This window comes from Camellia sinensis, chromosome 10 (assembly GCF_055761805.1).
Source record: "Camellia sinensis isolate YWXY chromosome 10, ASM5576180v1, whole genome shotgun sequence".
In the NCBI taxonomy this organism is placed as follows: Eukaryota; Viridiplantae; Streptophyta; class Magnoliopsida; order Ericales; family Theaceae; genus Camellia; species Camellia sinensis.
The window spans coordinates 53,262,443-53,274,621 of NC_138970.1; the positions used below are offsets into that span (position 1 = coordinate 53,262,443).

General features: G+C 34.1%; 1 long non-coding RNA gene across 1 annotated transcript; it reads left to right on the forward strand.

Annotated features, from left to right (window-relative positions):
• Positions 1 to 7,286: 7,286 nt before the first annotated feature.
• LOC145801630 (uncharacterized) lies at positions 7,287 to 8,649 on the forward strand. The gene is made up of 3 exons (XR_014343251.1): positions 7,287 to 7,396; positions 7,671 to 7,854; positions 8,286 to 8,649. It is a non-coding gene; the product is annotated as an uncharacterized LOC145801630 (long non-coding RNA).
• Positions 8,650 to 12,179: the final 3,530 nt, after the last annotated feature.

The window sequence follows — 12,179 nt, forward strand, 5'->3', positions numbered from 1 at the left end:
AAAAAAATTCATTAACTACAAAAAAATATATATTTTAACAAAAAATAAATTTTTTTGATGACGACAACCCCGTCGCAAAAAAAAAAAAAAAAATTAAACGACATTATTTTATTATTTAAATTTTATTTTTGACAAAAAAAAAATTATTTTTTATTCCCGCCCCGCTCCCCTCCCCAACTTTTTTTTTTTCTATTCCCGTTCGGCGGAGGAGCAGCCGAAAGGGCAAACGAGCCCTAGCAGTCACTTGAACCAGTCCAAACCCAAACCATGGATCAAACTCTCATCCTTCTCCGCCCATAATACGCCCTCCCTCCCTCCCTCCCTCCCTCAAACCCCAAATCTAGGGCTATGTTTTGGAGAAGATTGAGTTGTCACCACCACCGACCACCCGCCACCACCATAATACGCCCATAATACGCCCACCATCCACCACCCGTTACCACTATCACCACCATACACTCACTACCACTCACCACCCGCCACCGTCACCGTCACCCACTCACTAACCCACCATCACCACCCGCCACCTACCTGCCACCACCCGCTACACACCTGTCACCACCACCGACCACCCGCCACCACCACCACCACCAGCCACCATCATCCACCCACCCACCCACCGCCACCACCGTCACCCACCCACCCGCCACCACCACCCGCCACCTACCTGCCACCACCACACACCTGCCACCACCATCGACCACCCGCCACCACCACCACACCACCCACCCGCCACCGTCATCCACCCATCCACCCACCCACCACCACCACCGTCACCCACCCACCACCACCACCACCACCACCACCGTCACCCACCCACCACCACCACCCGCCGCCACCACCTACCACCACCTGCCATTCCGCCACCCACCTGCCACCATTGCCCATCACCCGCCACCACCACCACCCACCCGCTACCACCCACCACTACCCGCTACCCACCACTACCCGCTACCCACCACCCACCGTCACCACTTTCCACTGCCATCTTCCGCCGCCACTTGCCATTTCTCATTCTTTTTTATATTTTTAAATTTTGTTAAACATTTTGTCAATTACCAAACGTGTTTGTAGTTTATGTTTTTCTAAAAATAAACAAAAACCAGTTTATAAAATTTTTGTAAATATAAACTGAAAACGTAAACGTTACCAAACAGACCCTAACCATTTCATTTTCAGTTTTCAATTTATATTTACAAAAATTTAAAAAACTGTCATAAAAACTTGTTTGATAATTTTTTTGATTTATAAATGGTTGTCTCAGTTTGTAAATTTGAGGAAAAAATGTAAATTCAAAAAATAAGTTTACGTTGGTTTTTAAATAGAAATTTAAAAATTTTACTAGCAAAATTTTTTTTCAATTAATTTTTTTTTTCAATTAATTTTTTTTTCAATTAACTTTTTTTTTGGTAAATTATACTAACACCCCCCTGAGGTTTATGTTTATTACAGTTCTCCCCTCACCTTTTGGAAATTACATTTCCCCCCTAAGGTTTAAAGTTTCATTACAGATTTTCCCCTTTAGCAATTTAACTTTTTTAAATACTAATTTTGCCCTCAGTGGATAAATTACATTGACACCCTTCACATTTTAAAAATTAATTACAATCCTCTCCCTAAGGTTTAAAGTAGCATTACCAATTGCCCCATTGGTTAGTATCAGCTACAAAAAAAATTAATTGAAAAAAAAATTTATTAGTAAAATTTTTAAATTTTTGTAAATATAAAAAAGTATCGAACAAGTTTTTATGACATTTTTTAAAATTTTTGTAAATATAAATTAAAAACTGAAAATAATGGTAAAAATATCATAAAATTAACAAATCTATCTAATAAAGCAGAACGAATTTTGAAAATGTGTTAGACACAATTGTCCTACTAGAACATTTCAAGAGTCAGGATTCATTTGTGTATTCACATGAATGGCTCAGATAACCCCTTTAATTTTATATCAATCCTAAATATATACCTTCCCGCCCAAACCTGCCTCCTCCTTACCCACGTCTAAGGATGGCAATCTGAAACCGGCCCGACGGTGACCCGATCCCCCGACCCCGAATTCAGTGGTTATTTACCGAAAAATATCCCCTACGGGCCGGGAATGGTATTCAAAAATTCATCCCTGATGATATCTGGGCCGGGGACGGGGATAGGTGTTTCAGACCCGGCCTCGGCCCCTCCCCCCCGCCCCGGCACCGCCACCGCCCCGCTTAGTCCCCTAGCTGAAATTACAATTTTGTCCCTGGATATATATATGCTTGATTTTTGTTTAGGTTTGACACAGACACACACATTCAACCTCCCACATACGGCGCTCCTCCCTCTCTCTCACACTCGCCGCTGGTCTCTCCCTCTCTCTTTGATCTGTCACCGCCGCGCCTCCCTCCTCACCGACGGCGATCCTCCGTCACCACCGAGCCTCCCTCACCGCCTCACCTCTGCCGTTTACCGTTTTACCTCCCCGTCTCTCTCTCTCTCTCTCTCTCTCTCTCTCTCACACACACACACACACACACGACGACGGGGCTGTTGCTCTCTCTCTCACCGCGGATCCTCCATCACCGCCGCTGCTCTCCTCCGTCACTGCTCAGTGCTCTCTGTTTAGGTATCTCTCTCTCTCTCTCTCTAGGGATTTCGATCTAGGGTTTATATATATGTCTATATTATATATATATATATATATATACATCTGAGTGTATATAGGGTTTCGATTAAGGGTTTCGATCTGAGTGTATATATATATTTCGATCTAGGGCTTCGATCTAGGATTTTCTTCAAACTCTATTTTTTTTTTTCTCTAAATTTATTTATTATATATATATATATATAAATATATCTGTTTATATATTTTTATTTTAGATCTGTTTATTTTTAGATCTGTTTATAAAAAAAATTTATTTATTTTAGATCTGTTTATAAAAAAATGTATTTATTTTAGAATCTTTCATTTTGAATGCCTTGAAGCCTTCAATCTGTAGAAATTGATTCAATTTTACTTTAATCCCATTCGAGAACAAATTGTATCTTTAATCAGTTTCTGAATGAGTATGAACATATTACTGGGATGATAACTTTGGTCTACATGAATGCTGCAACAATGGACAACATTAAGAGCTTGTGAAAGTCTGGGATTTGAGACAGAAAAATCTCAACAATTCCCAACCCAATCATGTATGGGTTATTGGAAAAACTGCATTGAGCTTCACGACTTCTAATGTGATAGCAATTTGACTTTTTTATGGCCCTGAAAAACCATCACATTTCATAGTTATATATTATGTGAACATTTCATTTCTTTTTTTTTATATAGATAAGTTACACTGCTGGCCTAAACTATGCTTACTTGGAGCATTCATGGTAATTTTGCTCCCTCTCTGTTGTATTTCACATTCGGAGGAAATCGTGATTTCCCTTCAAATCTCAGGTTCTAATGCTCCCTCTCTCTCTTTCTTTATGATTACGGTCAACTGTTTTGTCAATGGCATGCTTGCTGCAGGCATATGAAAATTAGGGAGCTTATGCATATGTTTAATGCAATTGATTGGCATATGCTATATGAAAAGGCTAATTTTCTAGAATTAAAAATTTAGAACAGCATTAAATGTTTGAAAATGCCCTCATATTGCTCAATCACAAGCCATTCAACAGTCCATGACTGTGGAATTAAAGGCAAGGTAAGGACCCCTATCTTATCCCTCTTTTTCATAGATAAAATACTCCATTAGAATGTACCAAAGGTGTGCAACCCATGTACACAATATGCATGCACAGTCTATACCAACATTACACAAAAAAGTTTAAATATATATATATTTTTTTAATACTCAATCTGCCATGCTTTATTCTTTTAAGAATATATAATGCCTTCTTATAATGAATTTGATGAATGTGCCATGAATGGGATTTGGGAATCTGTTGTGTATATATATTTTTGGTTTTCTCTGTTGATGCATTACTGAAGTGTTATTGCTAATTTTTTAAATGACTAAGTTTTTTAATGATGAACCAGTCTATCGATTCAATTGATTATTTTATAGGTGTTTTTACTTAGATGGTCAATGTCATATATATGTAAGTAATACTTCGATTGGAGCTGGATTAAAAATGATGGATCATAAAGGATCATAAAGGACATTTTCATAGATTCGTAACAAAAATTCATAATTTAATCGTCTTATTAAATTTAGTAATTTTCATGTTCTTTTATCTCAGTATGTTATATTTAACCTTTGTTTGATTGTTGGTTTTTGAAAGATAAATTCGGACACATTGTTATTTTAGGCTCAATTTGAATTGGGGATTTTATATATATATATATATACATATCTCTATTAGATCTTAAATTCAGTGTTGAAAGAAGTTTTTATTTATTTTCATAGATTCGTAACAAAAATTCATAATTTATAACATGAAATCAGTTTGTAATGTAATCAGGATGGTTCGTAAGTAAGACTTTTCTTATGGTGTGCCCCTTCATAACTACAACACAACCACAGTTGTTCGTAACTGACACCACAAAAATTGCTGCTTTTCTTATGATATGGATTGTGTATAGTAGTTGGAACTTTTTTATTTGCCCGTGGTTTTCAAAAGTGAAGCATATTAAGATTCGCTTGCTTCTTTTTGTTCTAAAGGAGGTACATCTTTGTGTTTTACTAATTAGCTTTTCATACATTGGTTTTTGTCAAAAGGATTTTGTTGGATATGGAAGAACAAAAGAAAGTTTTCACAAAAGTTGAGCAGCTTCGCCCTCAAGCTGAGGGACTTAATCTCACAGTAAAAGTTGTTAATTCAAAGATGATACTGCCTAAGGGTCGTGCCAATGGAAATCAAGGACGCCAAATGCGACTTGCTGAATGCTTGGTAGGTGATGAGACAGGAATGATTATCTTCACTGCCAGAAATGATCAAGGTTTGTGCTTTGATACAACTGCTTATGCTTGAGCTTATATATTTATTCCATATTATCTTCCTGATGCTATTTTTTTTCCCCCAATGATATCTCTGATTATCTATACATGTCATACATCACGTGTTATGTGTACCCATTTTTTTTAATGTATTTTTTGTTTGTTGGATGATATCTGTAACTGTGAAATGTAATAAATATATGGAATTGCAGTTTATAAAGGTAAAAATGGCCAATGGAGTGTTAACATCTTTCTCAACATTGTGTAATGCAATAAGGCCTCATCTTCAAAGGATTTTAATGAGTTATTCTGGTTACATGCTAGAAGCTTCAAGCTTCTCAAATGCAATTCAACTCTTGATGCTATTTTAATTGAAACTTTAATGATTTTGAGGAAACTTAGTTATTTTACGTTCTCTTGATGAAATACTGATTGTGTTTGTTTAATCATCTTGTTAAATTTAGTAATTTTCATGTTCTTTTATCTCAGTATGTTATATTTAACCTTTGTTTGATTGTTGGTTTTCGAAAGATAAATTCGGACACATTGTTATTTTAGGCTCAATCTGAATTGGGGATTTTTTAAATTCACTGTTGAAAGAAGTTTTTATTTATTTTCATAGATTGACTACACTGCCTGTGGTTTAGTTGGATTCTTGGCACGATCAAATTCATATCCAACATGATCTTATTTTATATAGTTACAAGTTTTCAGAATATATTAAATATTTTAGTTTTTTATAAGGTAGGTAATGCGAAGTGGGTATTGGTTGACCTGTTTACCAAAAAAAAGATATTTGGTTGCATAGTTTTGACTGCTCTTTAGTGTGTAAGAAGCTATATGTGAGCTGAATTATCACTACCAAGAAAAGGAAAAAGAAAAAAGAACTGAATTATCACCAAAACTATTTAATCATTGATGGAAACTTTCAGTGAAACAATCGGACATTTTAGTGAAATTTTAGTTCTGTTTGTGAATCATAGGTCACTATTGTTACGTTCAGTGTTGTAGTGATGACAAGAACTTACCCCGAGGACTCTGGGGAACGTAAGGAGCTCAATCTTCTCCAAAACATAGCAAGCTACGTGACTTTTATCATTTGCAACTAACAGTTGCACGCAAATTGATATAACTAGAGGGCACCATGCGTCTTGTAGCCCAATTGGTACATAAATGCTACACCCAAAGTAAAATTGGTGTTTCGAGCCTCACTAATTGGTACGTAGTTTAATGTGATGTATGATGCTCGTAATAACGATGCGAAGAAAGGACATGAAAAGCTTGAGGGAAAATGTGCTTTTTATTGTTGAATTACATTAGATCCAACACAATTTTGCTGTTTAGTGTAATCATTGTTTGGTCAGTGGTGGGGTTTGAGTTTTTGTTCATAAATTTGTTTACTACGAAATGTGAACTGATTGAGGTTAACCATTGTCTTCAAGTCCATGTCTAACTCGACCATCACCACCATAATTATTGTTGTCAGCTATAATCCTCCTCAAAATAATATTTGTAAGTCATAACTCAGTCTCATTCTCTCTTATAGGCTGAGTTGATATAGTTGTGGTAGACTGGTAGTAATTTAAACAAGAATTTTGTCAGCTGGAAATTATATTCTTTTTGTTGCTGTTAAAAAAAGGAAAATACAGGGTGTTTCATTGGGAGTATGTGCAATAAAAAATTTTCAGTATGAATGAATATGGGATAAATGTATGGAAACTTCGAAATGATACACCAAATTTTCTCCTTTTATTTAGTATAGTATAGATGTACATATTAATGTTCTTTTTCTTTTTATGTTTAGTTGTTTAATTGGTTTGGTACTTTGATTTCTCTTTGTACAGCTGTTGAGTATCTTTAGAATTAGATTCAGAACAAGACTGAACTGCTATGTTGATGGAATAAGTTAAAAAAAATTTACCTTGTTCTGTGAAGTTTAAAATTTGTTGAGACCCATTACATATCATTTTGGCTACATCAGTTTGATTTATTTATATTTATTTATTTTTTAAATTTAAGAATATGACTATAAAACAACCACCACATAACTATACTAATAAATAAAAATTCAGACTATAAAACAACCACCACATCCTCTTAGACAGCAGGCAACATCAGATCATTAAGCACCAGCAAAATGGCAAGCAACAGCAGACAACAAGCTTCAGCAAGAAGGTAACAACAGCAGCAGCAGCAGTAGCCAGTAGCACAGAACCTAATTTTGGAGAAGCTATGAGTATGGAAGGTGTCACTGCCATATTTTGGTGTTTCTATTGAAGAATATGTGTTTCTACCACACCGACTCTAGTTAAATGATAAATTTGATTTTGTTTGGAAGCAGGTTAGTTGAAAAGACCACACAGCTGAATAGTGAGAAAATGCAGAAAGAAACTGAAGTCCAGAAACTTATGGAAGAAAATGTGAGGTTGACCACTCTACTTGACAAAAAAGAGGCCCAGCTCTTGGCCATGAACGAACAATGCAAGGTGATGGCCTTGAGCGCTTTGAATATTTAGTTTGGTAGTAGGGTCTTGATTGCATGTTGCCTTAATGTGTTTTCTGCTCGGCCCACTTGGTGACCTTCATTGGGAGTCGGCAAATAATATTGGGCAAAAAAATCTGCTTTCTTGAATGTACCATTGATTTCCAACTTAACCTTCACATGTATCAATCAACTGAGTTGTTCTTAATTTGTTAGAATCTCACACTAATAAATTAATATAACCAATATTTGTTTACATACATAAATGTTATGTCCAGGTTCCAGTGGATCTTGTCATTGACAATTCTGTTCAGGTTGATGTGGCAGGAAGTGAATGCAATGCAGGCAAATATGGGGCTTGAATTTCAGAGAAACAAGGAGAGGTTTGTTTTTCTGAAGTGGGGTTCCAATGTTTTTCACAATATGCTCATTGTTCCTCCTGGTTCTGGTATTGTCCACCAGGTAAGACTTTGGCATCATTAGTGCATCAAGGGTATTTCTATATCTAGATGTTATACTGTTGTTGAAGGAAAATTCTCATGGCAAGGTGCAATAATTTGCCCTTAAGGTGGTATGAATGGTTTACTCTTAAAAGGGCCAAAACATTAGATAGGTATAGGCTCAATACATGAGGTTTGCAATGTTTAACTATTTATGGGGCTTCCAGAGTAAAGCCACATTTACCTCTAGCCTCTTGTAAATCATAGTCCAAATTTTCTCATTTTTTTAGCACTATAATATTATTTGGTAGGTTTGGCATTTAGCAAGTGACTCTGGTAATTTTCAAGTTAATCTTGAATACCTTGGATGGGTTATTTTCTACAAAAATGGCATTCTGTACCCTGATAGCGTGGTTGGAATTGATTCCCATACAAATATGATTGCTGGCTTAGGAGTTGTTGGCTGGGGAGTTGGAGGAATTGAATCTGAGGCTACAATGCTTCGCTATGTATTTTGAGATAATAATGTATTTTCTTTATGATTTTCTATACGCTTGTGCCAATTGTTAGTGTTTGCAGTTATTCTTTGGTAGATAGACATGCATGAAATGGGTAGCTGTTTTTTCTTCTTTTTCCTCCAAAGGTGCAAAGAAAATGCAGCTTCTGCTTCTTTAAAACCTGCTGCTGGTGCTGGTGATAGTAACTGCAATGTATCTCCCCCCCCAAAAAAAGAGAGTAAATTCTTGAGTTTTTATTTATTTATTTATGGGTACCTAGAATTATGGTTCAACAGTAATAATAATATATATTCACAAAAAGATCGTACACAAACTGTATTGAAATTTATCATTTTTAAATATTGTGCTCATTAGTGACCTTCTAATTACAATGTCATTGACACTGAGCTGCTGTGGCATCTAATTGTTAACAGGGAAGGTACTTCCAAAAGAATTAAGATCAAGCAAAAATAATTAATGTTTCTATTTTGGTTTGCTGAATTAACTTTTTAGTTTATTCATATGCATCAACGGTTTCTGGATTAATTTGTGTTTTTATTTTTCAGGTCAGAATTTTTTTGGAGAGATGCAAAATATGGTCCAAGAATTAAAGAACTTAGTTTTTTTTAAGTTTTTTCATTTTTTAATATATGTAAGCACAGTTAATTTTTTATTATTTAATTCCTTTGTATATACTTTTGAATATTTAATTTTCATTTATGAAATATATGACGTTATTCTATTCAATATGTGGTTGTGATTCAAAATATAGTATATAATGTGTATTACATTATTCAAATGTGCATACAAAAATAATATTGATTATTTTTCAAATATGTAGCACCTTTTTTTTATCACAGATTTTATTAGTTATTAATCACACTTAAAAGATGTGATGTAAATATTTTTAATCACACTTAAAATGTGTGATCTAAATGTTATTAATCACACTTAAAAAGTGTGATTAAAAATGATCATTTTTAATCACACTTCTAAAGATCACACTTAAAAGGTGTGATCAAAATATTTTTAATCACACTTAAAAGGTGTGAACTAAAGTTTTTAATCACACTTAAAAGGTGTGATCTAAATATTTTTAACCACACTTAAAAGGTGTGATCTAAATGTTTTTAACCACACTTAAAAGGTGTGATCTAAATATTATTAATCACACTTAAAAGGTGTGATGAAAGCATTTTTTAATGACACTTAAAAAGTGTGATTAAAAATGACCATTTTTAATCACACTCCTAAAGACCACACTTTAATAAAACTTAAAAGGTGTGATTAAAAAACATACATCACACTCAAAAAGTGTGATCTTTATCTATATTTGTAGTAGTGTTGAGTTTTTTTGAAAGAGTTTTTTTCTTATAAATAGGTGAAAATTTTCACAATAATTTCATCAAGTTCTTAATTGGATTCCTCACAAGAGAAGACCCTTGAAAAAGAGTTTCAAATTAAAATTTTCTTATATTCTTATATTATATATATATATATATATATATATATATATATATAAAAATAAGAAAGAAAGAAAAGAAAATAAGAAAAAAAATCTGAAGATCAACAACAAAGTAGATCTGAATTTTTTTTTTTATATATATATACAAGCAAATCGTCCCGATTCAATCAACCTGGGAACGGGTCAATCAGTTTACCAGTTTAACCGCGGGTTTCACCGGTTTTCAATAAATACACCGGTTTTTACACTTGACCGGTTTTAGAGGGCCAACCGGACCGGAACCTCATCCGGTCACCGGTTCAATCGGTTGAACCGGCCGATCCGGTCCAGGTTTCAAAACCTTACTACATTGATTTGATGGGAAGTTTTGAATGGGTTATAAGACTTGGAGTTAGAACTTGAGGTAGGCCCCAAGGGGCACCAAAGTTATGTAGAGAGGGAGGTTATGGGCAAAATGGGTTAGACCCATTGGACCCAAAAATCATCACATGCACGCGCCCCCGTCGAGCTAGGCTTGGGCACGAGTGCATGGTTTGAGGTTGGGTTGGACTTGTCTAACCCAATACTAATCTTTTTTTACCAAAAACATTTGAATTTAATTTATTTTATTTTTTGGTAAAAAAAAATTTCTGTCCAGAATTCAAATTAATTCCGAAAATAATCTGTTCCGATTTTTTTTCTACATCCAAACAGGTCCATACGGTTTTTTATCTGTTCAAAATTTGAACCCGACAGGTATCTATCTGTTTATTCAAACTGAACAGGTTTTATACATGTTCAAACAGGTTTTGCACCTGTTTAATTCAAATCTAACGGCCATATATTCTCTTATAAATAGACAAGTCTCTCATTTGTTTCTTTCACTGAATTTTTGTCCTTAAATTTGCTACTGCTCTCTGCATTTTGCTGCATCTAAATTTCTGTGAAGAAAAGTATAAACACTGAGTGTGTTCATTGTACGAAAAAATTGTAGTGCTGTATTTATTCGTTGATTGATCATTTTATCTTGGGAGATAAACGTCTATATTCTGAAAGTACCGTGGAGAGGACGAATATATCTTAAGGACACAGTGTCAAACACTGGACTTGATCAGAATATTATTCAAGAAATTAATCAAGTAAGTTGTTTATTTATTTTCTGTTTTTATTTATTTATTTAAATCAGATTTTGATTTTGATTTTGTTTTTGTAACAAAATAAATATATATTTTTATTTACTTTATTTTATTTTTTCTGGTTTGATTTTTGTAATCAAACAAATTCTCTCCTTTCATTTATTTCTTCTGTATTTTATTTGTTGTTAAGTACACAACCAAATTTATTTTTTCAAATACAATGAAAATTATCCAACAATCTTAAGACAGATTATTTTTTGGTGTCTTCATTGTATTTAACTTTCTGTGTTTTCACAAAAGTGATATTCTGGTTGGAAAACAAATAGTAGTAATATACTGTTTGAGAGATAGTAGTAATAGACTGTCTATTTTCTTTGACAACTAGTAGTAATATACTGGTGTCATTAACAATTACAGAATATTAATTTGTGTTACAGAAAATTATTGTGATATTTTATTTTTCTAGTTTTAGTAATAAGGAAAATAAAATTATTTTGTGTTATAATTTATTTTCTGGTTTTAGTAACTAGAAAATTAATTTGTGTTTTGGTTTTTTCTGATTTTTGTAATCAGATATTATGGCTACTGTAATTGGAAGTGGTACTCCTATTGTTACACCAACTCCAGTCCTTATCTAGAACCATGTTCAAGTTCTAATAAATCATGAAGAAAAACCGAAAAAATTTAACAGTACTGAGTTTAAGATATGGCAGCATAAAATGTTACTCTATCTTACAACTCTAAATTTGGCTCGGTTTTTTTGTGAAGAGGCTCCAGCACTTAAAGATGGTGAAAGTGATCGGCAAGTTGTTGCCACTGTAGATGCTTAGAAACATTCAAATTTCTTGTGCAGAAACTACATTCTCAATGACCTTGACAACATGCTGTATAATGTTTACAACCCTCTGAAGTCAGTAAAAGAATTGTGGGATTCTTTGGAGAAGAAATACAAGACAGAGGATGCCGGCACAAAGAAATTTGTTGTCGGTAAATTTCTGGACTTCGTTATGATAAACTCCCAAACAGTAATTTCTCAAGTTCAAATTTTTCAAATAATTTTGCATGATATTTATTCAAAAGGTATGTCTCTTAGCGAGTTTTTCCAAGTCGTTACTTTAGTGGAAAAGTTACCACCGGTTTGGAAAGATTTTAAAAATTATTTAAAATATAAACGCAAGGAGATGACCATGGATAAATTTATTGTAAGATTGAGAATTGAGGAAGATAATCGAAAGGCTAAAAAGAGGAATGGGAAAAATCCCATTGAGTC